Raw genomic sequence first — 18,615 nt, 5'->3', positions numbered from 1 at the left:
CTACTGCTTAAGTACTATTTTTTACTAAGTCTTTTCTTACGTATATTCTTTTTATAATGGTATCATGAAAGATGGTGTATTTTATTTGTTCGTGAACTAAGTAGGAGAGAGCGCAATACTGGGTCATTGCACAGAGTGGTGATTGTATTTTTAAGCTCAAAAAAAGGGTACCCAGTGAAAAAAACACTAATTATACTGCCATTAGTATCATTGAGGAAGCCTGTGTATAACCTTACACTTTTCTTTATTAATAAAATCTCCAGAACACTTCTTACATTCCTTAGGTGGAGGTAGGCAGCAGTAAGTTAATGAAGATGTACTGCAGTATACCTCTATTATATAAAGTAGTATGATCTAGTTCTCCAAATAAATAAAAAGAATTGGCATGTGCAATACAAATAGAAAGAACCTACATCTTGTAGTTCTATACGGGTTCATCATGAAGCAATTAATGAACCACAATAGCAGTCTGGGGTGGCAAGCAGCCACATCTGGAGTGGAAAGCAACATCTAGATAGAACAAGGAGAGGAAGCTTTAACAGTAGGCACTAGCTGGGACAAAAACCAGGGACATTTGATCATTGAAGAAGAGTGGAGCAGTCCTCACGTGGAAGGTTTTATCTGAAATAAACCTCCACAATAAACTTGCTGATTATTTAATCTTTGTGTTGCAGAAAATGTAAGGATTCTCTCCTATACACATGGTACATGTTAAATCGCTCAATACACAAGCAGATGTGAGAGATGAAGCAGACTGTCAAGCTACTGCAGATTCCTCGGAAAATATTTAGCAACAAAAGAAGCAGATGAATCAGGAAACAGAAGTGAAAAGCCAGTTCTCCTTTGGCTACAATACAATAAATATTTCTTTTTTATGTTTGGAGCTAATGTGTCCTGGGGTGCTATCCCTATTTGCACTGGTCCTTATTTAGTTATCAAAACAAAGTGGCACATCATATATATTTGATACTAGATGTCATGCATACAGGAAACAAGTGTAGCAGAAGTAAAAGGGAATGCCTCAGATATTTATGTTCTATATTTAAGGTAAACTTAGCCCACTTCTAAGGCCACTTAATTCCCAGCTGTTCAAAATCATCTGCAATTATACTGCAACTTCCAATCAGAGCAGAAGGCTATGCTTCATGTTTAATTTTATTCCAACCCATGCATAGCTTTCACTTCTTTCCGTGCAGGAGCACAATATCCTTAAAAGCATTTGCAGAGAGTGCAGAGTTGCCAGACCAAGGGTCCTGTTGTGCCCATGTATAATATACGCATACCAAAGCCAGTGGGGAAGAAATGAGACAGATGCACAAACTGCCTGAATTATCCACACAAACCCATTTGTATGAATAAGCTCATTCATCATATATACTGTAGAAGATCTTTAGCTATATCCATGCTTTCTTAAGTGCCAAGAACTGTCCTTCTGAGCTCTCAAACCTCCAGATCACGTACTTACCAGCTGCTTGCCAATATTTTGTCAAATTGCATGTCATAGACACACACAATAATTTGTTGGATTTTTTTTTTTTTTTTTTTTACATCTGGTTGACTGCAATCAAATCATCCAAAAATTAAACAAAAGCCCTACAAGTTTCATTATTTTTAATTACTAAAAAAACCCCTTTGATAGTCATTTGAGTTTTTGCAAAGACACTCAACAGCCCCAAATTTCCAACAGAGAACAGATGGTGATGGTATTTACTGTACATTTTAAATCACTTTTTCCTCAAAAATCTAGCAACAAAAGCTATAATTCAACAAGTTACTATTTTTTAAATAATCAGTAGAAAAATGGCTTGCATTAAAATAAACCTTGTTTCAACATTCAAGCTGACCTTATTAAAAAAATGAATCTAATTTTAACCTAAGTGTAACCAGATCCCCCTAAGGCTGCTTTAAAAAGCAAGAGAGGCATTTGTTGACTAATTGAATTTGCAATTCCTTCTGCAACTGGAAAATAAAATGCTAATTGGTCATAAGTGATGTGCACACAACAGATCTCTGAGGCAGCGTGTTAATGATCTGCTTGCCTTTCACCTCTAAAAGATGGGAAGGTTCAAATCCTCCCTCAGATCACATGCAAAAGTCAGGTAGTATTAGCCAGCTCCTTTGACATTTGTACAGCTCTCACCCACAAGCAGCTTTCAGTACAATTGGCATATTTTCCTCTAGACACATCCAGGTCAAGTGTGCAGAGATGCAGTGGTTGAGAAGAACATAAGGAAATCCTGAAGAGCGCAAATGTACACTACCACCACTCAGAATGGTGGGTCATAAGCAGACTTTTATAAGAAGTCAGATTCATACAAAGGAAGCAAAAATATTAGATATGCAAGACCAGATTGCCACTAGTGTTACCATCCCAACAGCCTAAAAATAAGATTACACACCTGGCATCCCTGTGTATGCAATTTCATACCATTACAACATTCCTTTTTGCTTCCTTTCTTGAATGTACAGTTCATGCAGTATTTACCCCCACCCTGTCCTTCCCAATTTTATTATTCTAGTTAACTTGCATTTGTTAATTTTCCTGAACATTTAATCCAGTGGGGTTTTAGATTATGCTTAGTATAATAAAGGTTTCAAACTGGAATACAATAATGTATATGATGAAAAACATGCTCCACATTTTAGAACCTAGCTAAATATTTGAAAACTCATTTTACATATCAATTGTTTGAAATGTTATTTCAGGTGAGTGTTTCTAAAGCATAACTGCCTTTTATACCATAAGCCTCAGGGTCCCAAGTGTAATCATTTAATTAGACATTGTCTTAAAGTCCCTTGGGTTCCATTTTTCATGAACATTAACAAGTACAGGCTTAGGAAGTGCTGCAGTAGAATTAATGCTTTATTTTACTGTGGGATGCATACAGATCTGACTGCATTGTACGCTTGAACACCCTAATCTTGTAGGTGTATGCAGGTCCTCTGTGTATCGTGCTATCTATACTTTTGAAAAGAAACATTGTGAATTATCATACTTCTCTTTGAAAATTATGTACTTCCTAAAGTTAGAAAGTAGAAATAAAATTAGTACTACTGAAAATATTCAGTGAAAATATGAGATTTTCCCTCTCAGTCTGTTGATATACAAGCCTGACAAATGTGCACAGGCATTTTTTGTAACACAATTTTCTCCCTTAATTAAAAGATCAACATGTATATCAAGAAACCAGGAAAAAAAATGATTTGTTTTATTTCTTAAAATATCCTGCTGAACTGTTACACTGATCCACTTCTCAAAGAGCCACAGGCAGTTGGGGATCTGATGCTAAGGCAGGTAGGGAAAAAGTAGGAAGAAATCAAGGGAGTTCTACCTTTTGGGGCAAGAGGAATGCATTTCTCACTCTTTGTATAAACTGATTTCTGTGTCTTCTCAAAAGTGATGTTAACAGCATCCTTAGGATTGCTGTTGTCACACTAACAAATATCCATCCTTCTCCCTAAGACATACAAATCCCACACATGCAAATGAATGATAACAAGCCAGACAAAGTTATTTGGGTAAATGTGATCTCTTTTATTAAATCTGTTGAATAGTTGGAAAAATTGTTCTTTTTAAACGTTTGGGCGTAGACACCCTTCTTCAGGCATAGGGAGAGTTTGCTGGTCTTTGACTTCTCTCTAGGGTCCAAATAGAAACTTAAGCCAATATGCAAAAAAACAGGTCTGGAAAGGCAAATGCATAGCAGGGAAGATCAGAAAGGATAGGAGTTAATCCATGTAAGGCAGGTTGGTGGCTAGGGTCGGGGGAAGAGAAACAAAATAGGGAAATATTGGCAGGTGATAAAAATGCAGCTGATAAAATACAGAGAGATTACCTGGGGTTATAGGATGGCAGGCAGGTTATAATGTGCCATAAATACAATGCCTATATTTAGTTCATGATTTTTTGTATATGGTAGATTTATGAAGTTTGTTGGCTCATCTTCAAAAGGTGCTTTGTAAATTCCCTTTGAGGATTAGAACTGAGAGATTAGAGAGAGAGTGGTTATTTTGAGAGAAATGTGCACCCATAGGTAATTGGGTATTTTTGTCTTTGACAGATTTTCGGTGTGCGTTCATTCTGGTACACAGTTGTTGTCTGGTCTCTCCTATATAGTTTACATATGGGCATTCAGTGCACTGGATGAGATATATTACATTTCTAGAGGTGCAGGTATAAGATTCAGGAATGGTGATGATTCTGTTATGGGACAATAATTGTGGGAGTGATGGAGATGTGTTGGCAGGTTTTACATTTCTTGTCCCAACATAGTCTAGAATAGATCCATTTAGTGTGCTTTGGGCCATAGGAAATTCTCTTCTGGCTATGAGGTTGGCAAGGTTCAGTGCCTGTTTAAAAGCTAGGATGGGTGGTTCTGGAAAATCTCTTTAAAAATTGGGTCTTCTTCTAATATTGGTTGCAACTGTTTAATGATTTTCCATATAGGTTCCATGGAAGGATGGTATGTCATAACTAAGGGTGTGTGATTTATAGGGATTTTCTTTTTGTATTGCAGCAATTCTTCACATGGTATCCAAGTGGATCTTTCAAAAGTGTGAACTGTCTCTCTGGAGGAGTGTCCTTGTCATGTGAAAATCCCTTTGAGTTTTGTGAGGTGATGATCATGGGTGTTCTCAGTGTGAATTCAGTGGTGCTGGAGAGCTTGGCTATATATTACAGCTCTCTTGATGTGTTTAGGGTAGTTGTTGGTTCTATGTAGATATGCATGTTGGTCCGTGGGTTTCTTGTATATGGTGGTTTGTATTTCACCATTCTGGATATTGGCCATAATGTCTAAAAATGAAATGTTGGTGCTGGAGTATTCCAGAGACAGTCTGATGGAGGGGTGATAATTATTAAAATAGTGATGGAAATCAATCAGAGATTTCAGGTCCCATCTCACACCTATTAAATCCTATCCCCTCTGATCTTCTCTGCTATGTATTTACATTTTCTCAGACCTGTATTTTGCATATTGGGTTAAGCTTCTAATTCAGGCCCAAGAGAAAAGATGAAGACCAGCAAACTCTCCCTATGCCTGAAGAAGGGTGCTTGTGCCCAAAAACTTGCAAACAACATTTTTATCAAATATTTAGTTAGTCTAATAAAAGACATCGCATTTACCCAAATAACCTTGTCTGCTTTGTCTATCCATAGACCAACAAAGCTACCACCAACACTGCCAATAACAAGCCAAACTTCTTTCTGTTATGAGGTTAGGATGGAACTACTGAGGAATTCCAATGTGTTCAGCAAACAAGTGGTCAAAGAACAAATATACACCAAGAAGCATTTAATTAAAAAACAAACAAACAAAACAACAACAAAACACTAATTCTGTTCAGTTATGCCCAAATAAATCTACTTCAAAAGAGGCATACAAGTGTAAAATTAGAATTGTATATACTGTCCCATATTTATTCCTTTTAGATATACTGGCTTTCCTACTCTTCCCTTACTAAGGTCTTCACACACACAACTGAGCATACTAGTATTCAGTAATGTTGTTCCCATGGAAGTAGCAGGACTGTAATAATGGTAAATAAACCACTACAACTTTGAGTAATGCTTACAACTCAGCCCTTTTTACTTGCCAATTACTGGTTATTTTTCCATTCACTTTTACAAGGAGTGTGCACTGAATTTTTGTTTGTTAAAATTGGGGGCAAAGATAAATGTGCCTTATGGAAACTGGAGGGCTATTTTTCAGAACTTAATGACAAAGCCTGGCAACGATGTGAGGAAAATTACTACCTTACCTGTGGCAAAACACTCTGACATGAACAGACACAGAGAGTGGATAATATTAGGGTGTCACCCAAGTTGCTGCTCTACAGAGCAACTAATGGGGAAGGGAAAGAGCAGATGCATATAAGGATGTAGAAACTGCCACAGAGACATACCAGGAATTTGCCTAGATCAGTATCCTCCCTCTTTAAAATATACAAGATTAGTCCATAATCACTGCCATACTAGCAATAGCAATAGTGTTTGAGATCACTGTTGAAGAATATAATACCTTACTTTTAAAAGGCTGGTCGAAACAACAGTCAATACAAGATACTTTAGAATTTATCATTGATTTCTCATTTCATTACAGCTTACAAATTACCTCACCAACTGTGCAATGATTCTTTTGAGAGAGGTATCTTTGTGACTTCCAGCAGTATTCAACATTTGCCCTGAAATAGGAGGATTATGAGTCACAATTTTTTCCAGGGACTAGAAGCATTACTTCAGAGTAAGTGCCAAAGCCATTTGCCATACAAATATCCCTAAGTCTCAATGTTGGTACTTCAATAGTCACAGGTTAATACTGTAATACTTTTGAAGCCATGAAGCCAAGCTGGAGGGCTAGGGACAGACATTATACATAAACCGGTTTAAGTGGTCAGAAACTGGTTTAAACCTGTAACAGAACAGATGTTCAGTGCATATCAACTAGTTTGAAAGTGGCTGAAACTGCTTTGAGATATACCTAGTTGAATGTAGTATCAGACTTAACTGATTTGGTTCAAACTGGTTTATGCAATGTCTGCCCCAGAACCCTTGCTTATTTAAGATAAACCAGACACCCCCAGGATCCCAGCATGCACCCTGGGCTGGGTAGGGCTCTCTGTTGCACTACAGTGTTGACCCCTCCCCTCTGCTCCCTGGCTGGAGCTCTGGCAGAGACTTGCAGACACAGTGGGGTCTACCTGGCTTCTCCCTGCCTTACCCTCTCCTTGCTGCTTACTGGACAAGCAGGGATCCCCTGCATCCTATCTGCCACAGCATGGAGCCCAGCCTCATGGACCCTAGGCATGGGGTATGGTAGCTAATGCTGAGAGGTGTCTTTCTGTGCGAGTCTCCCCAGTTTCACTGGGACAGGCTGACAGAACAATGACTGCTTAGGGCTGTTTGTAACTAATCAAAAGGTCAGCCAGTAAGCTGTTTAAGAAGAGTTTGAAGTAATGGAGAGAGGCTATTGTTTTGCTAATGAGGTGATAAATAGTGTTATCAGTCCCTTGCTGGCTTGCTTACCTGTCAGTTTGCTGCAGGTAGTATAAAGAAGCAGGGAGGAAGATTGAAACGCTCTGTATCATCAACAGATGCATGCACTGCACACTCCCTCTTTGCCTCAGAGTGGTAGCAGGGGGCTGGGGTCTAGCAACACTCCTGCCTCTTGAGCAGTGAGTGACGAAAAGCCTGAGATGATGCAGACAGACCTCCCTAATCAGAGCGTCTTGCTGGGGCCTGGCCATGCCCCCCACCACCTTCAGCTCAGCAGTGTGCAAGGGAAAGGAGGACTGCTCTAGCACCCCCTGGCTTCTAGCCTGAGCCATCGCAGGCATATGTCTGTGTGTTTGGCATGTCTGTGAAGTTACAAAGTGATTTACCCTAGCCAGGTTAGACTAACCTGCAAAGATTGAATCAATTCAGACTTAGGCTTTTTGAATGCCTGTCCCTAGCCAAGGTGGTAACTGAAATTATTTGTTCAATGACAAGGATAAGCCTCACTGGCCAGAGCTCAGAGAGTCCCTCCTGTATGCCAGACAATGATCATTAGAAAGGGTAGGGTCCTGCAGAACATCCAGCTGTCATTGAATTCAGTTGCTGCTGAGAGCCTTAGTAGAATTAAGAAAGCAACATTCAATGGTAAACCATGATCTAGGGTGGATATTTTCTTTATTTCTTCACTGTAAAGCACACCATCTCATTATGCACATGGTAATTCATGGTCAGTCTTCATAAAACATTAAGCAATTTACTAGGCAAATCTATTTGGATGGTGGTCTCTAAACCAAAGTTTCTTCTATTTGTTCAGATCAATTTTAAATGCTGGGGCAGAGGGGTGGGGAGGGGAAGTCTGTTTGGTCATTTTCCCACAATTTGTTTCATTTTTAATCACTGTCTCATTTCTTGGTTCTGCCTAGGACTACAAGTAAAGAACTACTATAAAAAGCTGTTTTATTTGGCCCCTCCTTGTACTTCCTTCCAGGAGCCTGTGACAAACATGAAAATGCAATGGTAGAACAGCTTGTTCAGAATAAAATATTTGTCTAATTAGTAAAAGGACAAGGAAAGGATGTGGCAATTGAGGGTTCTAGATTAATCATATCTTTTAAAAAGAGATGCCTGGCTATAAGCAAACAGGGTTTTAGAAATCAAAGGAGCCATTATGGCCTTCTGGGGTACCGCTACCTCAGCAATTGAGCTTACTAAGCACCTCTACAGAAAAGTGGTAGATGGGGAACATAAGGCAGGTTTCATCTCTACAAACATTTCCAAAAAGACATTTATATGTTCCTAGTCTGAATCTTTGGCGAAAGACAGTACTTTGACCAAGAAAGCTGGCATCATTGTAACAGAGTCAAGCACATTTAAAGTGTTACCCAAAACTTTTCTTCCCTGCTCAAACATCTGAAAGCTAGATGGAAATGCTTCTTCCACTCCCCTTTTTAAACACATACAGTATTTTAGAATACATTGCATGAAGACCTTGTTCTATCTCCTCTTTTTACTGGGTTGTATATATGGGTGTTTTCAGTTTAAAGCTAAGCCTTGAAACATGCTTCTTAATTTAGACTGCTCCCCATGAAAGACTCCAAAGTATTACAGTGAAAGATCATTTTTTCTATTTCCTTGCAGAATGTATTTTGGAGTGTTAGTAAATGCTAGAAAGTACAATATCCTTCATGGTGTGCTGTATGTGTAAAGATAGCTGTAATGATGGGTGATAGGTCTTGGTATTTCACAAATAGGATTCTGAGGATTTGGAGGAAGGGAGAAAGGTTGAATCTACCATAGACACTATGCTTGAGAATGAGAAAGAGGTGGGGAAAGAGGTCCTAGTTACATTTATTCTGAAAGTGTGCAGTGTTTCCTTGTTTTATATTGAAGAACTAACTATCAATTCTGCTGGTTGATGGTGACTACGCCATTGCCAATGTTAAAATACTTTTGTGCTTTGCTCCTGCATTTTGATGCACACAGACCTGGAGGGAATAATATTACAAGGAAATCTGGAGTGCTGCAGCCAATACCCAGCACTAGGTATGGAAAATGAATACACCTGAGGGCCCAATCTAAACAAAGAAATTTTGAGCAAGCAGTTAAATCTATAAGGCTTTTCCTATCTCCTTTCCTGGTATTCAGGAACTGTAGAGTAATTCTGGTGGGATACTAACCCCTATCAGACATACTGTAGTGTCAGAGAATTATAACAACAATGATAATGTTGGGGATTAAGTTACACCCAACCAATAGGAGTTCATTTACTGACCAACTTGTATTTCGGTAAATGAACAAAATGCTGGTGAAAGATGTTAGATGGCTCCAGAGATGCTATCCTCAGGATCAGCAGGAACAGGGGCTGTCAGGTTTCTCTGTGTTGTTTTAAAGTTCCTCAAACTTGACATGAGGGGAAAACAATATTTAGGAATGAAGCCCATTTCCCATTAAGTCCTTGACTTTTCTGGTGGAACTGCTAACCAGATCATCTATTTACACCAATTACAATAGCTTTTCAGTAATAATGACTCCAGTAAAACACCAGCAATCTGAGAAAGGTACTTGAAAGTTGTTTCTACCTTATCTGAACTTAAATTAAAAATTTAGCAAAGCTTCCCTCTTTCTGAGACATTCCGTGCACTTGCTTATTAGTAAGAAAACACTTATTGAGATTGCAGTGTCAGCAAAAACTTTGACTCCAAAGAATGTTACAACAGCAATAAAGAGTCTTTACAGAAGACTGCCATAAAGTAATATGGAGTTAGTATTATATGGAACGTTCTAAAAGATTCATTTTGACAACAGTGCTGTTTCATTTGTCACCGCTGAAGATAATGGGAATAAAACTGAAAAAATCAACTTATGCTTCCCTAAAAATTGCCTTTCCTACCCATCACTGGACCCTCAGCCTACATACAGCTTTCAGAGGCAAACTCAAACATGTCCATCAATGGCAGTGTTCCATTGCTTCAAAAAATTTGATTTAAGATACTTTCCATAAGACAGTCAGAAATGTTTTAACATAACAAGGCGTCTTTCAGTGAGAAACAAAGATCTCAATCATATTAAACAAAGGAAGTTAAGATTACTGTTTATACCAGGCACATCTACATGTGTATATTAATGCCCCACCCTGTTACTAAGGATGCAGGGGAGTCTGAACAGCCCCACACCCCAGAAGCACCTCCGCATGCCCACCCCAGACCTGGGAGGACTCACTGAAGACTAGAGAACCAGGTCCTGGGATGGAGAGAGTCTCCCAGCAAGGCAGCTGACACAGATGTGGGGAGTGAAACAGTTAGCTATGTGAGCCCACAGAAGGAAGGATAAAAGATGCTGAAAGCAGCCTCAAGAGGCTGCACCTGGCTGGGAGCAGGCTGCCTGTAGCCTGGGGTTACCAGGGGTTATGCAGCCATGGGGAGGGCCGAAAACAGGGCTGTCTTCTGTTTGTTTGGTTGCTTGTTTGGTTGCTTGGTCATTTGCTTTGTTGCACAAGACCATAGGCTTTGCAAAGCCTCTGAAAGATAAGAGGTCACCAGAAGGTAAAGCCTGGGAGAACTGCTGGAAGACAACTAAGTGATAGTTTATTTAACTTCTTTTGTTTGCTTTGCATTGCTGACAAGTGGGGGGAGGGGGGGTGGCTCCTGGTATTATCCACTCACCTGGTTGCAGCAGAGGCAAGGGCCCTGAACAGTGGGTCCTTGGCCAAAGCTGACAGCAAAAGCAAAACTGGTCAGCTCTACTAGCTTGACCAAACATACCCTGCTGTGATCTGCCCAGAATCTGCCCATAGCAGCTTACGTAGCACAATAAACTCCAGTGCATATCACGGTGGATTTTATTGCTCCTGGGTAATGTATTTGAACCTGTACACAGGGCCACAGCACATTGAACTGGGTTTAAACAGCCCTGGCTGGCAGGGGACCCAAGAAGTTCAGCCAGTTAGCCTGGGGCTGCTCCAATCCAGCTTAAAGTGCTTCAGAGTGGCTGGCTGGAACATGATGGTGCTCTAGTGTGGGGTTAGCTGGCAGCCAGCCCCTGGACTGAAGCACCCTCATGCCCTAGCCAGCCACATCAGCACCTAAACCTGCAGTGCTATGGAGTAAAAAACCAAAAAGCTGCAGCATAAGCGTACTTGTATTTATAAGTACTATCCTTTTCCACATCTCAACTAGCACTGCGTACCCTGCTAGGGGGTACACTACCATCGCAGGATGCTCTCCTGCCACAACTTGATGGTATTAAGGCAGAGTTCTACCTCGGAGAAGGAAACTGGCCCGGCCATCAGGGCTCTCTTTCTCCTAGTCCAAAAATAATTAGCTACAGCCCAGAGAGAGGCTTCACAGCCTATAACAGGGGCTCCTCCGACAGCTACACCCCAACCACAGGCCTTCTGGTTGATTAACGGCCCCTCCTGTTAAGGGTTCACAGACAGGAGTTAATCATAGTACCTTCCTGGTCAGCTTCCAGGAATTACCTATAGTCCATCGGTCACAAAAATAAAGAAACACAGACATGTGTGCCCCCACTCCCTGCCACCGCCTCTCTCCAGCATAGGGTTCCTTCCTCCAACACTTCCTGTGTCCTTTTAGGCTCTTCTCCACATATTCCAAGCCTATCACTGTTAGTTTCTGGTCTCCAGCTGTGGCTCACCTGTCCTGTGTCATAAATAAGTCCCTGACGGGGTTAAATGCTCCTGTCACAATGGGCCGAGCGAGCAGTTTTATCCCCCCTACTGTCTTGGCCACCTAATATGGGCGTACCCTATGTCATCTATCCGGCACCTCTGTGGAAAATTCTAGTATGTTTGAGTCTAGCAGGTAAATGCTAGGTCTTGGTGGAAAAACACTGTATTGCAGGGAAGAGTTCCCACCCTGTTATGCAGATACGTGCAACATCATTGGCTGGATGTAAATTATGCAAGGTAGATGGTTAGCTATTGGCTCGCTAGCCATATAAAGGGTTAAGCATTTTCCGCCCAAGGCAGAGTGCCCTGACAACGCCTAGGAGCTATCTGAGCATGCTCAGGGATCACCTCAGTGGCTCGCTGGTGGACTGGCCATCCTCCAACATCTCCCCGTCGCCGAATTACCCGACGTACCCCGTTCCTGTTGCATGCTCAACTCGTTGTGCTGTGTTACTAGTTACTTGTTACCGATCATCGGTCACCTGTTGCAGCTGACATGTTACCTGCTATGTTATTGTAACTAACCAAGTGTGCCTCACCTGTGCCTGTATCACCAAAGGCGTAAGTAAAAACTTCTTGTTTTGAAACCAATACGCTGTCTCGGCCTCTCCATCCACACGCTTGCCCAATCGATCCCGCTTGGCTTAACAAACCCCGCTTTCTGGCCCGGCTGGCCCGGCTCCCAGGACATCCTGTATTAAGGTGAATCACCTACAGTGAGCTGAGGTCAGATGTTTCGTCCCTTAAGAGCATGAACTGTTCAGAATGTCGTATTCCAGCTGTAGTGGTCCCAAATAGGGCTTTTCCCTCTTGGGAACTCTGTTTCCCAAGGGAACCTTTTAAGGGACTGTACCACAGTTGTGCCAGCTGCTATGCTGCCCCAGGCTCCCTGCCACTTATCCCTTCACTGCTGGGCCTGCCTGCAATCTCGCCTGGGGGAAACTCATGAGGTAAGGGGATTATTATCCCCTTCATGCCTCCGGACCTACCTTGGGGCTTCCTGGGAGTGCTGCACTGGAACCAGCTCTCCAGCTGCCCTAGTCCAACTACCACTGTGGCTCATCCTGTCACTAGCGAGGCATCTTGCCTGCCAGATGCTGAGGGGAAGAGAGTAAGTGGGGATTTCCTCCCCACAAATACCCCTGCTGTCCTACAACACTGCTGTGGAGTTTATTAGTTTACTCCAGCCAAATAGCCTTTCATGTGTAGACACAGAGTCCATTTACTGCAAAGCTAATTAGGAAACTGCAGTAAATATCTCCTGTAGAGAGACATACCAGTTCCTACACAAGAAGAAAGAATCTAATCTTGGAAGATGAATTAGTCTATCAGACTAAGAAATAACAAGATGCAATGATTCGATGTAGAAGCTAGAAACATTTGGTCTGGAAATTAAATTCAAATATTTAATAGCACAGGTATTATCAGAACAGTTTACCTAAGGATAGGACAGACTCTCCATTACTTGAATTTTTTAAATCAAGACTGAACTTTTTCTAACATACATGCCCTAGTTCATTCACATATTATTCAGATCACTGCAAGAATGACTGGTTAAAATAGAAAGGCCTGTTTAATGCACCAGTCCAGATTATATCAGCAATTGTCCTTTCTGGCTTTAAGTCTATGAATCAGAATAGTTATAAGTAATAAGTCACTCTATTGCAGCTGAGGTTTGCTGAAAAATCATATTCCTTTTTTCAATTTAAGGAGGGTGGGTTGGTTCTACAGATCTTCCTCCTGGATGAACAAACATTTCTAGGCAGGCACACATCAGATTCATTTGTTCGTGGAGAAAGAAATCTGCATATTCTAAAAAATATTCTAACACAAGTGTGGCTCCAAAGACAGAGACAGCTAGTTCACTTCGTTAGTCTGAAGTCAGTCTGCTAGGAGACAGGCAAGAAAGCATTAAACCCAAAGGAAAAACGGGGTCACAAAACCTAATCCAGGTAATGAAATAAAACCCCATAATTCCTTTTTAAACCACACTAAACAGTTTTATTTTTGGATTACTTCTTTTCTCATAATTTTCTGTTCAAACTGGTTTTTAAAATTTCTGTGCCTGAGAACAGCAATCTTGAGGTCAGTGATGGAGTGTCCAGGGAGGTTGAATTGTTCTGCCATAGGCTGTTTTGTCTTTCTGAAGCTGATGTCAAGTTGGTGTTGATTCCTTCTTACACATAGAGATCGCCCCATCTGTCCAATGCAGACAGCAAAGGGACACTGTAAGCATGTAATGGCATACATGAGGTTGGTAGAGTTGCAAACAAATGAAGCTTGGGTGTCATAATCCTTGTTATTAGGTCCAGTGATGGTATGATCTGTACTGATGTGGGGACACAGCAGGCATTTGGGTCCATTGCATGGCCTGGTGCCTTAGTGAGGATGAGAGTTTGCTAGTCTGATGGATGCCATTTGAGGTTGTGGGCAGGAGGGAAAGGCAACTGTAATCCACAACAGGTTTATCCTTAAAGGCTATCTTCAGATGGTCATCCTTTTTCAGTAGGGGTTGGAGGTTATTAATGATGTGTCTTAGCACCTGTTACACATTAATTTTAGGTGGCTCTTGGAGCTCTTAACCCCTGGCTTGTCCACACATTTAACACCTAAAACTAGTTCTAAGCATTCTTAGACACCTTAAAGGTACATCACTCCTGCCTAGGATTACCTTTTATCCTCTCCCACCCCCACACATACCCTGGCCCAGATAGAGTCCACTGCTTCCCAGCCACCCCCAGAATCCCAGATTACTACTCACTGCCTATCTGCCATCCCACCCTTCCCCCTCCCTCCCATTTATTTGTGGCTTTCTGTGCTGTCTGTCCCAGAGAAGCAGGCAGGGGAGGGTTAACCTGCTTGCCCAGCCTCTGCTGCTGCTGCTCTCTGGGCTGGGGTCAGACAGGCAGGTCAGGATAGACAGTGCAGGCAGCCACAAGTAAGGAGGAGGCAAGGCAGGCAGCCCCAGAGGTGGAGGCAGGCAGGGAGGGATCCGCAGGGATGAGGAGAACTGGGAGATCCCTGGAGGAAGGGGGGAAGCCTGGAATGGATGATGGAGTGGGGGGAATTCTTACTTTTCAGTCCTCCAGGTTCCTGGTGGTCTGAACATGTGACTGCTCCAAACTTGAGTTAGCACTAACAATGATCAACATTTGAGCAGCTCACTGTGTAAGATGTAACAAGGCCCTTAGGTGTTAAAATTGAGGACTGTCATAGGGATTCTGTTGTCTTTGTCCTGGAGTTGGTATTGTAGCAGGTCAGAGTCAGGCCTGAGTCTGGCTTTGTTGATCTAAGTGGCTCTAGTTTGGGGGTTATATTGTAGTTGTAGAAATCCATGCTCCAAATCCTGGTGTCCCCCCTGCCTGTCCCAGTCAATGGGACCAGAACAGATCTGGTTGCAATGCAGAGCTTGCTTGTAGACAAGGGATCTAGCTGTGTTCTTTGGATGAAAGCTGGTGGTGCAAAGGAAGCTTTGGCAGTAGGTAGCAGGGCTGTGCGAAGCTTCGGTCGCCAATTCAATTCTTGGCTTGATTTGGCAGCTGAATCTCCAAATCTGAATCGAATCAGGAGATGCATTAAAAGGTCTGAATTAAATCTGAAGCCTCTGAATCAATTCAGAGAGATTCAGAGATTCGGATCAGCCAGGGAGAAGCAGGAACATCCGGGTTGCTGTAGGTTCTCCTGCAGTTCCTCTAGCTGTGCCAGCCTCTCTCCACCCATGCCAGCCTTCCAACACTTAAAAAAAAAAAAAGCTCCACACCCAGCAGCTGCAGCAGGGGCTGAGGGGTCTCCTGGCAGAGACCCGCCCTGCCCCATGCAGACCCCACACTCCTATCACTGCCCCGCCCCTGATGGCTCCCCTGTCCAGCCCTAGCAGTGTGGGAATAAAGAAAAAAGCAAAAAAAAAACCCTAGCGGGGATTGCCCTCCCTGCTTGGCACCTGCACAGCAGCTGCCCCACGGTGTGGGTGCAGCATGGCTTGGCAGGGTGCTGTGCACTGTCTGAGAGCTGAGGAAGCTCCTTATGTCAGCCAGAGCCCAGCAGCACTCAGCCCCAGTGGCCCCAGCTCCCAGACAGTACACAGCACCCTGCCAGGCCACACTGCACCCGCACCATTGGGCAACTGCTGTGAGGTTTCCAGGCGGGGGGGAAATACCTGCTGCCCCGCACTGCACCCCACTGCATGGGAGGGACTCTGCCATGAGCCCTCAGAGGCTCTGATAACCACTGCCAGAGCTGGCAAGTGTAGGGCTTTTTTTCCCCCCAATTGCTGGGATCATGGGCTGGGTGGGGCAGCCATCAGGGGTGGGGCTGGGTGGGGGGGATATCAGGTTTTGGGGTTTTTTTGGTTTTTTTATTCCTGGACTGATAGGGCCAGGCAGGGGGGCCATCAAGGATGCGGCTGGGTGGGGGAGGTGATTGGGGAGCAGGCTCTGCATGGAGGGGCTCTGCCATGAGGCCCCAAAGCCCCCACAGCTCCTGCTGCATCCAGTGAGTGTGGTTTGTTTGTTTTTTTTTTTTTTTTAAGTGCCAGGACTAGGCTGGGGCTGGGCAGGGGATGGGGCTGGGTGGGGCAGACATGGGGCCTTCTCCCGTGACTCTCCCTGCCTGGAGAGGGGCAGGCACAACCACAGGAGCCATGGGAGAACCTGTACCTGTCCAGCTGTTCCTGCTTCTCCCCAGCTGATCCAAATCTGTGAATCAGTGCTGAATCAGCGCCGAATCTCCAATTCTGATTCAGCCGCATTTAATCGGAACAGTGATTTGAATCACCGAATCGGATCACTGCCCTCTGAATCTGAATTGAATACTTCCCTATTTGCACAGGCCTAGTAGGCAGATTTCCAATACAATGTGGTGGTAATATGGCAACTGCAAACATTCACTATAGTGTCTAGGAAATGCATCTTCTGTGTGGAGTATTCCAGAGTTAGTTTAATGGAGGGGTGGAAGTTGCTAAAGTCTTAATGAATTTTTTCTAGAGATTTCTTTCCACGTGTTCATATTATGAAGATGTCTATATTAGACAGATGGGGTGAGCTCCAATTATAAAAAACAGTTTGAATGGGTAGCCCTTTGTTCCTATGGTTGTTTAATGCTTGTTTCCTACCACTGCCCTCCCAGCTCACTGCCCCATATACCTCTCTCCCCCTTCCCTTATTTTCTGTATTCTACTTTATCTCTTCTTACACTCCTTCTTCATGTCCTTTCAGAGCATCTTATGAAGTGAGCTTCAGCCCCCAAAAAGCTCATGCTCTCTCTATATTTTATTTAGTCTACAAAGCTGCAAGTCTACCCTGTCTTCCAATGACAGAGACAGGGAAGGGAATGGGAATTGTGATGCTTGCCCACAATACTGACAAATTCAGCTTCTTCACGTCCTCCTGCCAAATGAAGTATATACTAAATGTAGGGCAAGACTTACAAAGAAAGGGTTTTCAAATCCCACCTTTTTGTAAAGCACTTTTAATTTTTAAGTCTAGGATTTTTAAGGCAATTTTTAGGGCAAGCTACGCGTGCCCAAGTGATTGTCTAACATCTCTCCCAATTATACGGTTGTTCCAATAATTGAATACATTAAACCTACTTTTAATTTTTAGTACTTTAGTAGAATAAAAATGTTTATCCACCTTCTACAGTGTCAATCTGGAGTGCTTCAGAGTTACCCTCATTTCAACCAGGGTCATTTTTCATGTGGCTTAGGCTGATTTTCAGCTCTTTTGTACTGTATGTTATCTGTCCACTCAGTTTTTATAGCTCTTAAGAGTTGTTTAAAAATAAATGAATGCTATGTCTGTCCATACCTCAATACATACAGCCATCAGAACTCTAGACAGGTCTAGACAAAGGACTAGATGACCACCTTGTACATCTAGAAGCCACAGCAGATGCTTTTTATTACTGTTCATGTGCATTTCACTGTTGGAAGATAGAGGTAAGCTTTGTATGCCTTGGACATATGCCACCTGACCTAAAAAGCCCTTAACATCATTTTGCCCTTTCTTAGCAGGCATTACAGAATTTGTACAATAATTTTTAGAAGTGTTTTGTAAGATCAAAGCGTGTTCTCAAAGCTCTAAGTTTCTACTTAATACCTGTAGCAGGTTCAATATTAACATTGCTGGTTCAATATTAATGCTAATATCAAGCCTACTGTAAATATTAAGTAGATGTAGCAGAATATAAACATGAAAACAGAATAACTGAATGGCTTATGAGTTCTCATACTTGGAGACCTCTGGCTCTGAAAAAGAATTGCAAATTTCAGCAGAATTCCCATTCTGTCACATGACAGAATTTGAGTCCAGCTTAATGAAGACCATATTGGGCCTTGACTATAACTGCTACAGGGCTTTGTTTAAAAAAAAAAAATCAGTGACTGAAATCAGATATTGTTCCAAATGGTCTGTCTAACACTGGTTAAAATAAACATCAGTACTCCTGTATATAGCAATAGCATTACACTCATACAAGCCCAAAAGAAACAAATGATCTACACATATCTTAGGGAGAAGGACCATGCAGGCAAGAAAATAATAAATGGGGAAAGGTGGAAAGAAAGAATATAAAATCAGGTACTCTGATCAGGAATGTTTGCATTTAGAAAACTAGACTACCAAAGCAGGGAAGACGATGGTAATGAACTGAACAGTGATGAGAAGACTGGATTTAAAAGATTAAATAGCACTGTAGTTAAGAAAAAAAAAGTTGTTATGTTACCAGCAAATATACAACTAATTTAATCTGAAACTTAGAAGATTCCAGAGAAAAAATATAAAAAGTTATAAAACTTTTCTGTGTTTGTTGTTACAGGGGGGTTGGGAGGGAAGACAATAAAGATAACTAACAATCAAGGACTTTTCATTTTAATTTGCATCTGTATCTCCATGGGGAAGAAACAAATTGTAAGTTGTCTTCTGTTGTGTAATTCAAT

General features: G+C 42.1%; 1 protein-coding gene across 2 annotated transcripts in view; it reads right to left on the bottom strand.

The window, feature by feature from the left end:
* The window catches only part of PTPRT (protein tyrosine phosphatase receptor type T), an 889,034-nt gene that overhangs the window by 464,597 nt on the left and 405,822 nt on the right, over nucleotides 1-18,615 (bottom strand). The window lies entirely within an intron of this gene.

Source organism: Alligator mississippiensis, chromosome 9 (assembly GCF_030867095.1).
Source record: "Alligator mississippiensis isolate rAllMis1 chromosome 9, rAllMis1, whole genome shotgun sequence".
Lineage (NCBI taxonomy): Eukaryota > Metazoa > Chordata > Crocodylia > Alligatoridae > Alligator > Alligator mississippiensis.
The sequence above is the reverse complement of the archived record's forward strand: the minus strand, read 5'-3'. Positions and strand labels throughout refer to the sequence as shown.